This window comes from Tursiops truncatus, chromosome 4 (genome assembly GCF_011762595.2).
Source record: "Tursiops truncatus isolate mTurTru1 chromosome 4, mTurTru1.mat.Y, whole genome shotgun sequence".
Classification (NCBI taxonomy): Eukaryota; Metazoa; Chordata; class Mammalia; order Artiodactyla; family Delphinidae; genus Tursiops; species Tursiops truncatus.
The window spans coordinates 86596269-86614173 of NC_047037.1; positions in this window are offsets into that span (position 1 = coordinate 86596269).

The following is a 17905-nucleotide window of genomic DNA, read 5'->3' on the forward strand; positions in this document are numbered from 1 at the left end:
TTTTCTATATCTGAGTCTATTTCTGTTTTGTAAGTTCGTTTGTATCATTTTTTAGATTCCACATATAAGTGGTACCACATGATATTTTCTTTCTCTGACTTACTTCACTTAGTACAATAATCTCTAGGTCCATACATGTTGCTGCAAATGGCATTATTTAATTCTTTTTTATGGGTGAGTAATATTTCATTGTGTATATATAGCACATCTTCTTTATCCATTTATCTAACAATGGATATTTATGTTGCTCCTATGTCCTAGCTATTGTAATAGTGCTGCTATGAACTTCGGGGTGTATGTATCTTTTCAAATTAGAGTTTTTGAATTTATATGCCCAGGATTGGGATTGTTGGATCGTATGGTAACTCTGTTTTTAATTTTTTAAGGAACTTCCATACTGTTTTCCATAGTGGCTGCTCCAATTTACATTCCCACAGACATTGCAGGAGGGTTCCCTTTTCTCCACACCCTCTCCAGCATTTATTATTTGTGGACTTTCTCATGATGGCCATTCTGACTGGTATAAGGTGATACCTCAGTTTAGTTTTGATTTGCATTTCTCTAACAGTTAGTGACGTTGAGCATCTTTTTATGTGCCTGTTGTCCATCTGTATGTCTTCTTTGGAGAAATGTCTATTTAGGTAAAGATATACTCAAAGGTGTTATTGTATTGGGTCTTTGCATATAAATTCCTAGTGGACAGTAACTAATACTAGTTAATAAATAGTTGTCCTAGACACACGTACAGCATTCTTTAACTGGGATGGAAAAATGCTGTTTAAAATAAGAGCCAACTACAAAAGCTTTTGCACACAAGGGGAATAGCCAGATTGATATTGGAAAGATGGCTTTGGTTTGGAAATGGAAGCGATAACAGATATGACAGACTCACTCTTCCTGAATTCATGGTCTAAAACAGGGGTTTGTAAACACCTAGAAAACTAAAAATTCTGATGGCTGGGGTGAGGGCCCAGGCATCAGTTTTTAAAACTCCCTGCATGATTTCAGTGTGCCACAAGTTTGGAAATTACTGGTCTAGAATCTTGCTACTAGGGTAGTACGGGGTGCTTATTAGAAAGGCAGAATCTTGGGCCTTCACTTCACATCTACTGATCAGAATCTGTATTTTAACAAGACCCCCCAGTGGTTTCTATGCACATTAAAGCCCAAGGGGCACTGGGCTAGAAAAGTTTTCAACTTTGGCTGTACATTAGAATCACTTGGGGAACTTTTAAAATGTAATGATATTCTGGTCTCACCCACAGAGATGGTAATTCATTTGGTATAGGATGGGACCTGGTCTTTGGTATGCTATATGTTTCTCAGGTGATTCCAATGTACAGTCACTGTTGTGAAATAGAAGGCAAAGCTGAGTGCTGAATAACTTTGCATAAAAGAGAATCTAGAGGTAACTCAGGTAGCCTGGGAGATAGAAGTTAGGGACAGTATGAAAGGTGAGATTTAAGGATGCTTATGCTGGTTGATGCAGCAATGTGTTAGGAAGCTGGGCTTTTTGAGAGGAAAGTTTTTCCAATGAGAGATTTCCATGGTGGTAGGGAGGGAAGAATAGAGGTGGATTGAAGGACTTTAAAAACAAAGATGGGTAATATTTGGTTTCAGGTTGTTGACTTTGCTGTGAAGCAGCATAAGAGGTGACCATGAGAGCATTTGACCCTAGTAGTTCTCAGAATTCTTGTGAAATATGTAAAATCCTCCGAGGATTATGAAGGATGAGGCCTTGACCTACTTAAAATATAAACTACAGGAAGAGTGACCCCAGAAAATTGGAGAACTTAAAGATGGCGGCATCTTGTTATCAGTCATTTGGGAAATAAACTTATCGTATAAGGATAGTTTATACTTTGATCACCAGCTGCTTCTTCAGGAATGAGTAATATCTTTCCAGTTTGAATCTAGGTCAGTATATCATTCTTGCTTTTTTGTCATCTAGCCTTCTTTTTGCTCAATCATGCTGCCTTCTTCTTGAGTTTCAGGTTGTCCATTTATTGTTATATGTTGTCCAATAGTTGGAGGGACTTTCAGATTCTCATGTCTAGTTATTAAGGCAGTAAAACTTTTCATTCTTTTTTTAATTGAAGTAAAATTGACTTACAAGATTATATTAGTTTCAGGTGTACAACATAGTGAGTTGGTATTTTTATGCATTATGAAATGATCACCACGATGTCTAGTTACCATTTGTCACCATACAAAGTTATTACCTTATTATTGACTATATTCCCTATGCCATACATCACATCCCTGTGACTTATTTATTTTGTAATTGGAAGTTAGTACCTCTTAATCCCTTTTGCCTATTTAGCTTATCTCTCTACTCCCCTACCTGCTAGCAACCACCAGTTTGATCTCTGTACCTATGAATCTATTTCTGTTTTATTATTTTTGTTCATTTGTTTTGTTTTTTAGGTTCAACGTATAAGTAAATCATATGCTTTTTATCATTCTTTGTCTGACATATTTCACTTACCCTCTAGGTCCATCCATGTTGTTACAAATGGCAAGATTTCATTCTTTTTTAATGGCTGAGTAATATTCTATTGTATGTATATACCACATCTTCTTTTTCCATTCATTTCTCTGTGGACAGTTAGGTTGCTTCCATATCCTGGTTATTGTAACTAATGCTATAATGAACACTGGGGTACATATATCTTTTCAAATTGGTGTTTTCATTTCTTTCAGATAAATATCCAGAAGTGGAGTTGCTGGATCATATAGTAGTTCTATTTTTAATCTGAAGAAACTTCATACTGTTTTCCATAGTGGTTGTACAAATTTACATTTCCACCAAGAATGCACAAGGGTTCCCTTTTGTCCATATCCTTGCCAACACTTGTTCTTTCTTTTTTTTTTTTTGATAATAGCCATTCTGACAGGTGTGATGTGGTATCTCATTGTGATTTTGACTTGCATTTTCTGGGTGATCAGTCATGTTGACAACCTTTACATGTGCCTGTTGGCCATTAGTATGTCTTCTTTGGAAAAATGCAGGCATGGGGTCTTGTGGTGCCCTGTGCTAGGGCCACCTTTAGCTGGATTGCTGTAGCTGGTATGATCGAAGGGCTTGGGGTGCACTGGGGCAGCCTTGGCAGACCACCTAGAGTGTGAGCCATATTTCCACCTTGCTATCAAGGTGGAGGAGGAATGCAAAATATGGTGCTCTCTGGAACCTTTGACCACAGAGAGAGTTCCAGCAGTTCCCCACTTTTTTGGCAGATCCTCTGGGGTTAGTAAATGGATTTCCTTAATGTATAGTCTAGGTGCCCTTTAAAATCACTGTTTTTTCACTGTGTCCCAGGGTGAGTCTACAACCTGGCTTCTCAGTGATATCCTTCCCTAATGCAGATTGCTGTGTTGGGTGTGGGATTCCCATTGGTACCATGTCTCTGTCTTTCCTACCCATCTCTGTGTAGTCCCTCTATTGTTTGCTGTGCAGAATCTGTTATCAGCTCTCAGTTCTTCTTCAGGAAGAACTGCTTTATGTGTAGGTGTATATTCACTGTGTCTGTGGTAGGAGGTGAGTTCAAGGTCTTCTACACCACCATTTTTAAACTGGAAAACCCAAGACTTTTCATTCTAACTTTTTATCTCTGATTCTTTGTCATTACATCCAGTCACCCCTAAGCAGTGAAGAAACTTTTCTGATTGCTGAGTGAAGGATATATGCCCCTCCCTTTTTTTGGAAGGCAGGAAGGAAAAGTTTATTCTTGTTTGTCTTAAGTATTTGATATATGATTGAGTTAATTCTTTTCAGATAACATCTCTAGTTAATTCAATCAAAATGAGACTCACTTTTAAAAAATTTTTTGTATCTTTATTGGAGCATAATTGCTTTACAATGTTGTATTAGCTTCTGCTTTATAACAAAGTGAATCAGCTATACATATACATATATCCCCATATCCCCTCCCTCCCTTTTAAGCACTTTAGATCTACACAATTCCAAGAAGCCATCTGTGTTTTTTCTCAGAGCAGACAAATGGGGAGTGCATTACTTCTTTTAAATAATGAGACAAACATAAAAAAAGCCAAATGACAAACCTAGAACTCTCTTTCCCTCTGAAATAAGAGGGGTCATTTATCTACACCTTCTTATTTCAGAGGGAAGTATAAAAAACTCCCCTTGAGGCATCCAGGTCATTTGTATTAAACTTAGGTACACATTCAAGTTTAGTGTAGCTGTATCTTATATCTATGACATTTAATCCAAAGGAAATATTAAGTATAGTTGCAAGGTTAAGATATTGAGCAAGCAGATTCTCAAGGGAGGAAATGCTTACTTCATTTCATCTAACCTCTCCTGCCTCCTTTCTGAAAGAAGGAATCATGGACTAGACGTAGGAGTTGGGAAAGATTTTGTGTTTAAGGTGGTGACATGTTTTCCAAAAAATGCTATTTTTGTGTATATCTTATCTTGAAGCACATAATAGAGTGGGACTTCTTTGGAGCTTTTGCTGTTGCACAGAAGTGTCAATGTGAAAAATTGGCTAAAGGCTGAGTGTGGACAGTGTGCACAAGGGTGAGTGTAAGGCAAAAATCAGATGAGAGAAGGCAAGATGATAATAGCAAGGCACTCTCCCGCTACCTGTCAAGTAGTATATAATTTTCACTATCAAAATTTAGCATAAAATTTCTCTAAATCAGAATCAGGCTATGCATGAATCTCATACATTGTGCTGTTTAGCCGAGTAGAACCACATTTTTCCTTTGTGAGTCAGTATGACACAAAATGACTAAAACTAATTTTTCCTCTATCAGCCTTTACTTCATGTTAGGTTCCACCCAGAAAGTGAGCAAAGGATGTCTAGGAAGCCAGCCTAGGGATAAAGGAAGAAACTGCTTAAATAACTAGAGCAGCAGTCTGTGGACATTTAGTGAAGAGGCTGCCCTCCATATCATTAGACTTGCCACAGAGGAAGAGATGCTAAAAATTGGCATCTAGACTAACTTAGTAGGTGGGAGGAATTCAGTGAGTCCGTTCTGAAATCCGAAGTCCTCAATTGCTATGCGACATCCAGAACATCAGCAGGATGCTCATGATAGGATTTCTGTGTTACCAAGAAAAGGGTAAATGCTATTGTGTATGTTATTTGAGCAGGGAGGAGTCCTATATATCTCAGTGAGCTTTTCAACAAAATGATTGCCTTGTTTGTAGTCACATGTAACGGGTTAAGATTTCATTATTCTAAATATTCACTTACTTGGATGACCTACCCTCCATCTTCCTGGATACTACTTTGGGTAACTTAGATGTCATGATATAAATATTTAGTTCTCTCTTAGTTACCAAATAGCATGCTTCTTCCTCATCTAATCTGCTTGCATCTGTCCTTTTGACAGTGGACTAATATCACCATGGCAAGTTAATTTAAAATTATATTTATTTGCTTGCTTGTTAAAGTGTGTTGGTATGAACTTCTCCCTCTTTCCTTCCCTTTCTCAGGCACGTACTTCTTAAACGCGACCAAACATAATTTGATCAGACTGTTTCCCTGCTTCCTCTCTAGACTCTCCGTTCTGTTTCTCATCTCCTATATTGACACTAACACCTAGAGAGTTTGTTTCTCGGTCATTGTCACTGCTCACCTCCAATTTTAGCTCTTCAAATGATATCACCCTTCTCTCTCAACACATGCAACTAATTTAGCTGCTCGACGTGTTTACTCCTCACATTTATACAAAACACATTGAAACTTTCACTTTTCATTTGCATCTGCATTTCATCCTCTTTAGAAGAAAGCTCACATAAGAGAAGCATCTGCCAGAGCTGCAGTTCTTCCTTCAATTTCATTGTGCTTGTTTTTTTCTTTTCTTTCTTCAACTCATCTAGTAATGAGAGAAACTACACCGGGGTTGCATAATACTTGGCTCTTAACATCTCAAACAAGGTACTAGTACCTCCTTAATAAATTTATACCTGTGTAAATATTTTGGGGAGTGATATTTCTCCATGTGTATGTATTTCACATGGATGGATGCACATGGTCATGTATATAACATATATTTATTATAAGGTTAGAAGACTGGCAACTTAGCTTTCTATTCCTGTTAAGCAGGAAACAAACCGGTCTCTTCTTTAGCACAAAACCACCAAAGAGTTAGTGTTGTCTGGCAGTTGCTTTCAGGTGAATGATCAATTGTTCCTCTGCTTCCAGTTCTACTAGTGAAATCTCTATCATGAACCAGAAATACTCCAAAGCCACAGTTTACCCTTTCAGTACTTTCAGACTCTAGCTCAGGCCCCAGATTTTATCTTAAACACTCAAGAGTTTTTTTCATTTAATTGTATCCATATAATAATTTCTTGGTCTCTTCTTCAGAATTTGCTCAAATATAATTAAATAACTGCAAATGCTGCTGCTGCAGGCAGTATAAGGGTAAGAAGACAGGCTGGTGTGGTAGCCAAGCCACACGCCTAGAAGTGATCATTTATAATATGCAGTGCTTTGTGACCCTCAGCTACTTTTTGCCTAGTTTCGTTTTTGGTAAGCTGGGGCCAGTGTGGGTTGATAGTGAGTATTGGCATGGCTTATATTAAATAAATAGACAAAAATATTATGTACTTCTTAAATCACAGAATCCTACTTTGTTCCAACCTTCGGTGACACTTTCTCAGATTATCTGGATTTTATGTTCATGGCTCCTTTTGTGCCTGAAGGATTTCTAAAAGTCATTCTACATGTCATTGTTTTTTTCTTCTTTGGATGTAGGGTTATCCATTGATTCTATATGCTACTAACCTCATCTTGTGTGACCTCAGGAAATTCATTAACCAGTCCACATCTTCGGGCTAGTATAGCTCCTGCACAATAAAATACACAAATCAATCTTTTTTTCTGTGTACTTGCTTCTGTTCATTTGTCTTTCAAAGCACCTCAGTTTCTCTTTTCCCAGGTCTGTACTTATTCAGAGCCTGGGTAACTTGTTGACTGGAGGCTTTAACTTCTGCTCCCCTTCATAAAATATGAAAAGCTTCTCTTGCTCGGTCAACATAGCCTGTTATTAAGAATCTGTGTTGCAAGTATCTATTATACTCTACCTTGGTTTAGAAGCAAAGTTACCTTTTGGAAATGTAGGCACCTGGTGAACAAGAATTCTAGTGAGGGATTTTTAACATTTCACACCAATGGTATTAATAGAGGTAGGAAACACTGCCTTAGCTAGAAGGGAATTAAAAGCCTTGCAGTAAAGCTTGCTGCACTTTTCTCCTCAGGAAATTCTTGTACTGTAGCTCACAGTGCCTGTCAAACATGGTAATGTGTCTGTAAATTTCAGTTGACAGAAAACACATCAGTTAATCAGCAACCTCAGAAAGTAAACAGAGCTGAGCCGCAGAGAGCGACTGCTAAGCAGCCAGCGTGGTTCCTAGAGGTGATGTTAGGAAAAGCATACGGAGACTAGAAGGAACCAAAGATGATTCTCTTTATCCTGGGTGGGAAACCAACTGCCCTCCAGTCACTCCCAGACGCTGTGACATTAAATACCTGCCTGTCTCACATGGCTGGTAATTAGCTGGCAGGCAGTGTACCTTAATGCTCTACACCAGGGGTCCCCAACCCCTGGGCCTTGGACCGCTGATGGTCCTCAGTCCTAGGCCCGTTGGGAACCAGGCTGCACAGCAGGAGGTGAGTGGTGGGTGAGCGAGCGAAGTTTCATCTGCCGTTCCCCATCGCCCCCCATCGCTCACATTACAGCCTGAACCCTGCCCCCGGCCCCCACCCCGTCTGTGGAAAAACTGTCTTCCACGAAACCGGTCCCTGGTGCCAAAAAGGTTGGGGACCACTGCTCTATACTCTGTCGTCAAAACCCTGTCCGTCTTTCTCTTTTTCTGTTTTAAAAAATTACACACACCATCATTACCATAAAACTGCTGAGAATATAACAAATCCACATGTACCTGCCTGGAATTTAAAAATGGGGCCATTTTCATTCACATTGTTTTGCACTTAAAGCACAGATAAAGTTGACTTTCTTTCCTCCACCTAACCAGTTCCATTTTCCTCCCTACCTCCCTCACAGAGAGAACCATTTTCTGAACCTGATGTGATCTTTCCAGTCAGTTTTTTTAAACTACTTATAAATGTAGCCCTGATACATATAATTTTTTTGTATGTGTAAAAAGGTACATGAATGTTAGCCTTGTGTACTTTACCAATCATTTCCCTGCTCTCTATATTATACTTTCATAGCCCTGTCTTTCCTTTTATTTTTTCTTGCATATTCTTTCTCCTCATTTATACTTCTATCTGTCTCATTCCAGTCCCTTCACTTTTCTCCTTCCTTATCCTTGCGCTATTATCTTACTTATAGCATGCACACACACACACACACACACACACACACACACACACACACACGCGCACATGACTATCTAAACTGTACACTAAAAAAAACCCCTTCACAGCAAGCCCTACCCATCTGCTTGCTGGTGGACCTTCCCATATGTACCAACAGAGCAGTAAGTCTACACCGCCAAAGGAGGATAAGTAAAGGAGCATGAAGTCTTCAACCTCTTGACTAACTAAAGTCTCTAATGAATCTTCTTATGGAAAATGACCACTTTGAGAGTGATATATAAGCCTTGTTGAGGATTGACCACTGCAGTGACTAGTGCGTTAAAATTAATGTGGCTGCCTCAGTCTTACCTTAATTTGCGTCTTCCCTGGTTATGGAAGCAGCTGAGTTTCTGACTACAACTTGCATAGGGTTGTGAGGGATTCGACATCTAAAAGGAGTTCACTTTTTCCCCAGTGGTTTTGTGACTAGGTCTTAGAATTTCCCTAGAGAATAATCTCTGTACTGTATACACCTCCTGTTGTAATTTTCTGGTCCACTTACGGAACTCCCACTCAGATCAAAGGGCCATATGTATTGACTCACTAAATTCTTGACCAACTCCTGCCCTCTCCTAGGTTACCTGATGCTTTTACCATGTGTCTTCTTTACCACATGTTCCTACCCTCAGTCAAATACTGACACTCACTTGTATTTCCTTGTGCACTTTTGATTTACCTCTTCCTCTTGCAAGAGAACCAAAGAGCATGCTTATACTCAGACAAATGGCAAACCTCTTCCAAGGAGCCATTATGAATATCCTCCTCTCATTTTCACAAAACTTTCACATGCACAAGGGATACTGAAGAGAGGAGGCAGAGAAGTAAGGTATCGTTTCCCCCACCACTGATTTGCTCTTCTTAGAATACTTCTTTTCTATGTAGTTGGTCCTTGATTCATTCACAGTTTAGTTTTGTCTGTCGAAGTGGATTTAATGTCTTTGAGGGTAAGGCTCATGGCTGTGTCATTCAGTGTAGTTGTGTGAAGCAGGCCCTACCTAAGGAGCCCTCTGTGCCACAGGCATACTGAACTTTTTTTTTTTTTTAGTTTCTTGAATACGGTATGAATATACCATAGGTCCTTGAACACACAGTTTCCCGTGCTTGGAGCATCCCTAACATAAACCCTTCCCCCACTCCAACTCCCATCCCAGTTCACCCCAAATTTTCATCTGGATAACTCATCCTCATATATCATGTCTTAGCTTAGACAATGCTGTTTCCAAGGGATCTTCCTAGATATTCCAAGTCTGAAAAATCTCCTCGTCACTTACCGTATTCTGTCCTTATTGCTGATTTACTTTTGTGCTGTCCTGACGAGATTGCAAGCTCTGTGTCTGTCATGTTCAGATTGTACCTTGAACGCCTGGCACAGAGTCTGGTACATAGTAAACATCTTCCAATGAACCAGTGGTCTAGATTGCGGGGGCTCTTACTTTTCTCTGTCCAACGACCTGGCAAAAGCATTTACCTTTTTCCCACTTCCCCTTTTTTCTTTTCCTAGACAGTTTTCTTGAGCAAATTGCAGAGCAAGGAAAGCTGTTTTGCTCTTAACCTTTCTATGAGTTAACACATTGCACCTCTGCCCACTTTAACCAAGGGAGAAAAACATCTTTACATGTTTTTAGCTACTTGGGTTTACCTGGCTTAAAACCTTGAGTTTAAGGAGTATGAAACTTACCTTGCTAAAACCCTCATCCTAAGGAATATGAAGCACCTTTAGCAGAACTCATATTTCATTTTAAGAAAACTCAAATAATGCTCCTGATGACACATTCACCAATGTCTCCTGTGTATAATATATATACTTTTTATCTTAGGATTTCACATGGCTTTATCCATACTAATTAACTGACGGAAACATGGTCCCGTGTGTAGAGGTAAAGAGATGGCATCGATAGCTCCTTTTATCATTGTGAACTAAGAAACCCCTAGATTCTTATCCACTAATGAGAAAATGCACATCAAAAGTTATATTAGTCCAAGGCTTTTCTTTATCCAGGAGGCTTTCCTGCCTTCTGACAGTCATTCCTATGTAGACTATCCATGTAATTATTAGTTGAATACTTTTGAAACTTTGACCCCTGAGTGGGTAGCCAAGCTGAACAACTTCTCAAATAGTTAAACAATTATTTTTTCCTGCAAGATCCTTTGTACGTGAAAGGGGAAAAGAATCTGGTAGCTCATGTCAAAAAAGTAAAGAAAGGCCCTGAAATGTACAAAATGGCAGCATACTGACTTATCACATTTACACTTACATTGTAGCTTATTTTAATATAAATTCAAGCTGCTAAAAATTACTCCCACAGGCAGCTGTGTAAAGTCATTTTTTTCCCTACACATTTCCTTGTAATAAACAAAGTCTTAGAGTAATTCCTTTAAATAGCTGTAGAGGAGAAAATGAAGATTGTGTGCCAATTTCCAAATTAGGAAACTTCACCTCAGTGCGGTGACTATTTCCTGAAGAGGGACTCCAGAGAGCTGAGGCTCCTCTCGCTTGGGAGATCCCGCTCTTGTCCAGCGTTAAGGCCTTGCCTCCTGCGAGGCCAGTCTCCTTACTATGTAGAATAGGTGCCTTGGGGGAGCCTGGCACAAAAGGCTAGGTTCTGGAATCAGAGAATATTTGCTCAGATATTCTCTCTGCTGCCTTCTAGCTGTGTCACTTATAGTGATTTATTTGTCACTTCTACTTACCTCCCAGGCTTGCTGTGAGGGTCACATTAGATAATATAAGTGAGGTATGAAGTACTCTGACCAGCACATAGCAGTTACTCAATAAATATTAGTTCCTTCCTCTCTCCTCTGCTTGTGACTTTGCACATTATCTTTTCCGCTTGGTATATTCTCTTCTATCTTCTCACCTTCAAGGAACAGCACTTATAACACTCACTCTGAGAATTTCTTTATGAGTCCAGTCCACACTGGGTCACATCCTGCTTTAAGATGCACTTAATTTCAGTTGGGGTCACTGGTTTATTATTGCATTTCTCTAGTTATACATGTAAGTATATACTGAATACACAACAAAAATGTCTGTAGACTTGTAGCGTTTTATTTTTATATAGTTACCCTAATATCTAACATTGTGGGTAGGTAATCTAGGAGTTCCAAACTATGTAATTGATTATTATTATCTAGGACTCAGGCAGATATGTCAAAGATGTCGAAAAGGCTAATCTCTAAAAAGACAAACACAGTGGTTTACCCACTTTGGGGTTTCAAGCTTCTAGTTAATTAAACAGTCATCCTTTCATTCTGGGAGCTGACCTACTTTTTATGATAAACTATCAGCTTGTTGAGTTTTCTTTTTTTCCCACATTTTTTTTCTGGAAAGATCAAAACAAACCCCAAATTTCTCAGCCTGTTATTACATTTGAATTTCAGTGACTTCGGATAGCTAAGCAGTTATTGTACAGCCCCTTACTCTATTCATAAGGATTTAGACGATGGGTTTAATTTTGGTGGTGTGAGAAACAAGCTTCAGGGAAGATAACCAGTAACATTCCTGCCAACTGTGATCAAATACACTGAGGGAAGACAACATAGAGAAGGTTCTTCGGGAGCTGCTAACCAACATAAATTGAAGATGAGAGTCAGGCTTAAATTTAGCTAAGTCTATTTATAAGTGCATAAAAAAGTTCACAGCAAAAAGTTACAGATTGTTAGATAAACTAAAACACCTCAACACTTACAAACATATAAACAATTTCTTTCAATTGTTTATTTCTCTAAAGAAATTATCATCCATCATTAAATACACAAATCCCTGTGTGCCCCACCCCAGAGAACCTTAATTATATGGAGTTGCCCATTTGAGAAGCAACTTAAATGCAAAATGATACTTGTGATTCAAGAGTCTGGTATTGTGATTTTTCCCTTTAGGACTAAGGCAAATATATATTACAGTTTGTTCAGGATAGTGCTGGTTTATATCTGTTGTCTTGGCGTGATCATTCATCGCACGCACTTCCACTATCAAATGTATTTTAGTTTGGACAATAAATTTTTAAAAATTCTTTTTAGGGTCCTAGTTGCAGCTCTGTTTGTTTTCTGTGTTCATAGCATATTATAGCCCGGGTCCTGTCTCTCCAGATGGGTATTTAAGCGCCTGGCATAGCAGAGTTCTCCACCCATGTTGGTTAATGGTTCCTGTTGTTTGTTGAATTTTGTCCCTCCAAAAGAAAGTTTAATGTTCTAACCTCAGTACCTTATTTGGAAATCAGGTATTTACAGATGTAATCAAGCTAAATGAGGTGATATTGGATTAGGGTGGGCCCTAAATCCAGTGACTGGTGTCTTTATGAGGAGAGAGATTTGAAGACACGGAGAAGACACAGTAAGAAGGCCATGTGAATGCTGAGGCAGAGACTGGAGTTAGGCTGCCACAAACTAAGGAATGCAAAGGATTGCCAGCAACCACCAAATGCTAGAAGAGGCAAGGAAGGATCCCTCCCTAGTGTGTTTACAGGGAACGTGGCCCTGCCCACACCCTGATTTCACTAGTCTCCAAGCCTGTGAGAGAATAAATTTCTGTTGTTTTAGGCCACTCAGATTGTACTAATAAGTTACAGGAGCCCTAGCAAACTAACACATTTTTTCAATTCACCTGTTCTGGAAGATGACAGATAGGTTCTTTGGGGTTCACAAAGTGAAATTTGTATATCCTATATAACCCGAGTCTTAAGTCAGGCCATCCAAAATGTATACTTCAAATGAGGTGAAAATATATCCTCAATTTTGGCTACCTTAGAAAGTCTCCCAGATTGAACTTTGCATTTGACACAGAGTCTGTATTTTAAGTCAGATCATCCCAATCATACCTTTCAAATTTGGTGAATATCTCATGTAGTATGGCAACTTCAGGTAAACTGACAAGTTGTCAGAAACTCTTTAAAAATGTTTGTATAGACAGATAAATATGGATACAGATTTACTTATTATAACTTTTTAAACAGGGTGTCTATCTAGTTGTTTGAAAAATTTTATATCTCTGTATAGATGCAGCTATAGATATGGATATCTATCTGTCTCATCTATCTATCTTTATGTCTATATCTCTATCTATATATGGTATTTTTCAAACAATTTCCATCCATCTGTTACTCTGACATATCTGTTTATCTGTCAATTGATAGATGGATCAAATGATGTTGATAGACATTCATATATAGATGTACAGGTCATTATATATGTAGGAAATGCCATGAATAAAAACCAACTTTCAGAATACTTCACAATTGGATCTCGCTATTTACATTGTATAAAGATATTGTACTGTTTCTGAAGCTGTCTTCCTTCTATTGCCGACTTCTATTCCATGGGAATAAAATCTACATGCTTTACTAATCTGCTGTTAGGATTTAGGGAAAACATTCAAGGCCTGGTGGCATTAATGGCAGAGAGACCAGGAAGGGGTGGATGCTGCTGAAACCCTGCTGGGGAATAAGGAATGAGCCATCTGGACCTCCAGCTGAGGACAATTGGATCCAGACAAGAGCTGCCAGCAGGAATGGTCTGGATCTGGATGAGGGCCATCCCTGCCTAAGGAAGTGGGTTGGTCCTCGAGCAGAGGGAAAGGGATGCTCTCCTCAGGAGAAAGGATTTGGAAGATAAGTTCTTTCAGAGGTCACAGCAGGGACAGACATGCTATAATTATTAACACTGACTGAAGGCAGCAAGATGATGAGCACTGTTGAGAACATAGAAGCATTCTTGATCTCTGTTCAGGGAATCATTTATTCTGGTAAAGAAGTCAACTCTTTGGCATTCTTGTCCCTTATATTTTAACTCTGCAGAGGTGTCATTTTACCTGAACCAAAGAGACCAACCTTTTTCTTCTGTCAGTCGTACCTCAGATGTTATGTTTCCATTGAAAATTTCTTTCTTCTGATGTTGCCATTCTCATTTCTTTCCTCTCAATTACTTTTGTATCAACTCTAGAAGAAAAGAAACATCCCCTGGTTCATCCACATCTTTCCTATTAGTATCTACAATATGTTGAAATGATGTAGTTTTAGTATAATTATTACTTCACTTTTCTAGATTATCTAGTTCCTAGATTTGTATAAGCACCTCTTTAATTTTAGAGCAGGCAAAAGGTAGCACTTGAAGGAATTCTCATTATCTACTATAGTTTATTCACTGAGTTTAAAAATAAGCTCTTGGTGAAATTTTGTTAAAATATGTGATTTTTAAGTCTAGTTTAGATAAGAGGTGATTGAAGATGATTACTGTACTGAGTTGGCCTGTTCTTTTGCAGAATGAGTCTGTGGTGTTAGACACTTCTCTGTGCATTAGTATCATGAAAAGCGTAAGTAGCCATTGTTGCTCTGAGCACCATGACAGAGGACCCAAAGGAAAAGTCCTGCCAATGAATTTTTAACTACCCTAAACCATTTTATTCAATTTTTTCTCATCAAATTAATTGGTTTGGGTACTAACTGGACAATAAGTAAGCAATGATTTATTGTTACCAGAAATGCACATCAGATCCCCTTGGGGAGTTTGACTAATTGTTTTTAAAATACTTGTGTCTAGGCCACCTCTAGAGCTTTTGATTCATTTGTTCTAGGGTAGATACCAGCTATGTGTAATTTTGCAAAGCCATCTCAGGTGAACCTGATATATACCCCTGAATAAGAGCCATTATTTTAAAGAATGTTTTGGTGTATATCATACACTCAGCAACTGAAAGGTTTCAATACTCTCCTAGTTTTTGTCTCATTTTTTTCTTTCTTAAATTCTAAGATTATAGTCTGTATATGTTGTCTCTGTACATGTGGGCCTGCAAACTCAAGCCCATCGAATTATTTATTCCTGGTAGTCAAATGTTTCCATAACTATGAATATCAAAGACTTTTATTGATATGTGAGCCTTAACCTTGTCCCTAATTTGATCTTCTGGCGATAGCAGGATGAACTAATCTAGATTTAGTCTTTTTTATTTCCTCCTTTACCCAATGCTGAGTAATAAAAGGGCCAAGAGGGAGGTTGGCAGTAGTGAGCTGAAGCAAGGATCCTCACCACTCAGATAACTAGTCACTGGGCATCCACTCCCTGGGTAATGGAGAGTAGACTGAAAAAGGCTGAGACAGATGCAGTAAAGTGAAAAGTGAGGTGGCTAACACAGTCTGCCTCAGCTGTAAACACAAAGCCAAATAAAAGAACAACAAAGGACTAACAAAATAAGAGAGGGTTAAATAGTATTGTAATAGACTATATTTCATTTGAGACTGTTTCTACTGGAACATATCACAGGCCTAAATTGGAAATAAAGTCTATTAAGTTTCAGTCAACCCATGAAATTATTACTGCAAACATTCATTATTTTTTGAAGCTGCCTATTGACAGCCCCTTGCCTGAAGAATGAATTATATACCCAAGTCACAGTGTAACACAGTCACTGAGTTTCAGATTATAAATTCATCACTGTGCTCGTAAGCCCATGCCATTGTTTCAAGCAATATTAAGGTAAAATATATGTACATTTTGTAGCTTTTTTTTTACACTTTTAGTGAGATATGTTGCCTGATGGAAATCATAATGCTGAAAGTCAAAATGAGCCAGGTTATGCACAGAAGCACTTTGATGCTATGGAGATGGCGTCTTCTCTGAAGCCTCATGAACCAGCCTCTGTTAGCCTTCAACTTTTCTTCTGTAGCTTCCTTACCTTTCTCAGCCTTCATAAAATTAAAGAGAGTTAGGGCCTTGCTTTGGATTAGCCTTTGGCTTAAGGAACTGTTGTGGCTGGTTTGATCTTCCATATAGACCCCTAAAACTTTCTCCATATCAGCAGTAAGGCTATTTTGCTTTCTTATTCTTCTGTTCACTGGAGGAGCACTTTAATTTTCTTCAAGAATTTTTCCTTGCGTTTACAACTTGGCTAACTGTTTGGTGCAAGAGGCCTTGCTTTCAGCCTATCTTGGCGGCTTTCGACATGTCTTCCTCCTTAAGATTTCTAGCTTTTGTTGTAAAGTGAGATATGTGTAACTCTTCCTTTTACTTGAACACTAGAGGCCATTGTAGGGTTATTGATTGGCCTAATTTCAATATTGTTGTGTCTTGGGGAATAGGGAGGCCCGAGGAGAAGGCGAGAGATGGGGGAATGGCCAGTTGGTAGAGTAGTCAGAAGACACAACATTTATCTATTAACTTCATGTCTTATATGGGCATGGTTTGTGGCACCCCAAAACAATTCCAAGAGTAAAATCAAAGATCGCTGATCACAGATCACCATAACAAATATAATAATAATGAAAACATTTGAAATATTGTGAGAATTACCAAAATGTGACACAGAGACGTGAAGTGAGCAAATACTATTGGAAAAATGGTGCTGACAGACTTGCTCAATGCAAGGTTGCCACAAACCTTCAATTTGTAAAAGAAAATGCACTATCTGTTGAGGTGTAGTGAAGTTAAGCACAATAAAATGAGGTATATACCTGCATAGGATAGGGAATAAATAGATCTGAAGATGCAATTTTGGATGTATGTACAGAATGATCTTTTATACGAGTAGATATTGTTCATTTGTCACTTATTCAATCAAATAAACATTTATTGGGCAGCTACTGTGTCCCATATACTGAGCTAGGCATTGGGAAAACAAAGTTGAGTAAGTAATGCTTCTAGTTCTTAAGGACAAATAGATATGTATGTCAAAGACTACAGGGTAGAATAAGTAACTGCACCTTTATAGAGTTGTGTGTAATGGGCTATAGGAGCACCGAGGAGAGATGTTTCAATGGAACTTGGTAGTTAAAGGAGGACTTGCCAAACAGGTGACATTAGAGCTGTCTTAAAGGAACGTCTCAATCCACATTACACTTTTGGTGTACATGGAGCAAAGGGCAAGAGAAAGTGAAAGAAAGTTACTCTTGGAGTTTGAATATCCACAATGCCTTATATTCTTGATCTTCTGGGCTACAAGTTTGTAAAAAATTCATTTTGAAAGTTGTTTTCTTAGTTTTATTTCTGAGCAATGTATTTTTGAGAGTGACAATTTCAACAAAGTATCTTTTATTATCCATATTCAGAGAGATTTATCAATTTAGTAGGATTAAAAATTTCTATTTTCTTTATTCATTTTGAGTTTGGTGGAGTACCTTACGCTGCAGTGCAAACAAACTAGGGAATGGATGATTCTCTTGTGTCACAAGGACATTATTAAGTGATCTGATACATTAGTTCTGATTAGAACAAAGTAAACTTCAGTTTGAGCTGAGATATCTAGGGCTCCTATTTACCGCAGCAAGACAAATGCTTTTTATAGGTCAGTGTACTTTCAGAATAGAATTTGATACATTTTCAGCATAAACAATGTTAAGAGCATTTAGATTTCTGTCTTACATTTACTGGGTCAATAGAAACCCAATAAATTTCTGGATTTCTCTTTGACTTGGCAGGGAAATACAGAAAGCACTTTTGTTTCATATTTTATAAGGATAACGAAGCATATAAACAAGAACATCCATATTCTGGTAGTAATGAGGTAGTACTAAGGAAAAATATATTCATATTTAATTCTTTGAATAAAAGCAGAGTCTTTG